The sequence below is a fragment of the Mesoplodon bidens genome (assembly GCF_964165515.1).
Source record: "Mesoplodon bidens genome assembly, chromosome: 14".
Taxonomy (NCBI): Eukaryota; Metazoa; Chordata; class Mammalia; order Artiodactyla; family Ziphiidae; genus Mesoplodon; species Mesoplodon bidens.
The window spans coordinates 57,915,806-57,918,048 of NC_138170.1; positions in this window are offsets into that span (position 1 = coordinate 57,915,806).

A 2,243-nucleotide genomic window follows, 5' to 3' on the forward strand; every position below is an offset into this window, starting at 1 on the left:
CTGTCAGCTAACTGCACAGTCCTTAAAGATGGGCAAGGAGTCCTTTCCATTTTTTTTTTTTTTTTTTTTTTTTTGGCCACACCATGGGGCATGTGAGATCTTCGTTCCCTGACCAGAGGTTGAACCTGCACCCCCTGGAGTGGAAGCACGGAGCTTTAACCACTGGACCACCAGGGAAGTCCAAAGGAGTCCTGTCTTGAAGGGACATCTGAGCTACACAACATCTCCATGTCTGCCAGAACAAGTTAGCATCAGTGTTACATACAAAACAAGTTATGTGCTGCATCCTTACAATTTTTTATTTTTAAAAAATGATATGGATGTAAAACCTATAAACAACGTCAGTTTTTAAGAAATGCCAACTGACTAATTGACCTGATTTGTTCTAACATTTGCTTTATATACATTCTGGGAAGAAAACAGGGCTTTTGTAGGTCATGTGTGTTTAATAAAATCTAGAGTAACTCCACTAGTATGGCAGACATTAAGCTCTCAAGGGGGTAACAACCCTGATATACAACGAACTGACAGCAGATTTATTTGTGTAATAAATTTATCTGTTGTAATTAAGCTACGTGCTATACAAAATGAACACGGAATAAGACAATAGTATTTAAAAGTCACTTGTCTTATATAGTTCATAAGGCACTACCACCTCAAGGCATGAGGTATGACTTCAGAGAAACTCAAAACATTGATTCAGAGTCCTTATAGATACCAGTATAATAGGAATAGTCACTATTCGGTAACTAACTAAAATTGTCTCCTTTGTCTTATTATTACTATACCACTCCTAATGAGCCCCTCTAAAGACATTAAGAACATTAAATAATTAGCCCTCTAGTTTGTCAATATTGATCAAAATTGCAAAATACTTTCCCATTGGCCCAGCAGTTCTTCTTCAGGGAATTTATCCTCAGATACACTTGAATACAAGCACAATAATTTTACTTATTCCACCACTGTTTATAATCAAAAGTTAGGGAAAAAAACCCCAGATGTCCCTCAGAAGAAAATTAATAAAATAAAGTATTGGATATCCATTTAATAGAATTATATACTATAAGAACATGAGCGTGTTCTCATGTATGGATTTGGAGAAATTTTTAAGATAAATCATTAAGTGTAGAAGAAAGGTGCAAAAAAGTGTTTGCTATGATTTGTTAATAAAATGGGAATGTAAGAGTATGTATTTTTAGACATAATAAATGAGTTTAGCAATGTTGCAAGATAGATAAAATTTTAAAAATCAGTTGTATTTCTATATACTACCAATAAACAATCTGACAATAATGTAGGAAAACAAGCATTTACAATAGGATCACAGAGAATAAAATATTTAGGAATACATTTAACAAAAGAAGTACAAAACTTATACTGCGAAAACTGCAAAACAGTACTAAAAGAAATTTAAAATTGTACAAATGGAAAGACAGCCCATGTTCATGAATCAGGAGAGTCAATATATATTTTTAATTAATTATATATTTATTTAGGCTGCGCCGGGTCTTAGTTGCGGCACACAGGATCTTCGTTGCAGCATCAGGTCTTAGTTGAGGCATGCATGTGGAATCTAGTTCCCCGACCAGGGATCAAATCCAGACCCCCTGCATTGGGAGCATGGAGTCTTACCCACTGGACCACCAGAGAAGTCCCTCAATAGTAAGATGGCAAGTATTGTATCTGATAAGAGACTTGTATCCAGAATATATAGAGAACACAACTAAATAACAAAAAGACAAATAACCCAATTAAAGAATAAGCAGGGGCTTCCCTGGTGTCGCAGTGGTTGGGAGTCCGCCTGCCGATGCAGGGGCACGGGTTCGTGCCCCGGTTTGGGAGGATCCCACATGCCGCAGAGCGGCTGGGCCCGTGAGCCATGGCCGCTGAGCCTGCACGTCTGGAGGCTGTGCTCCGCAACGGGAGAGGCCACAACAGTGAGAGGCCCACGTACCGGGGAAAAAAAAAAAAAAAAGAATAAGCAGAGGCTCTGAATAGACATCTGTCCAAAGAATATACGAAAGGTGAGTAAGTACATGAAAAGATACTCAACATCATTAGCCATCAGGGAAATGGAAATCAAAAGAAAAATGACATACCACTTCATATCTACTAGGATGCTTATAGTAAAAAAGATATACAATAACAAGGTGCTGGTGAGGATATGGAGAAATTGTAATCTTCATACATTACTGGTTGAAATGTAAAATGATGTAACCACTTTGAAAAACAGTCTGGCAGTT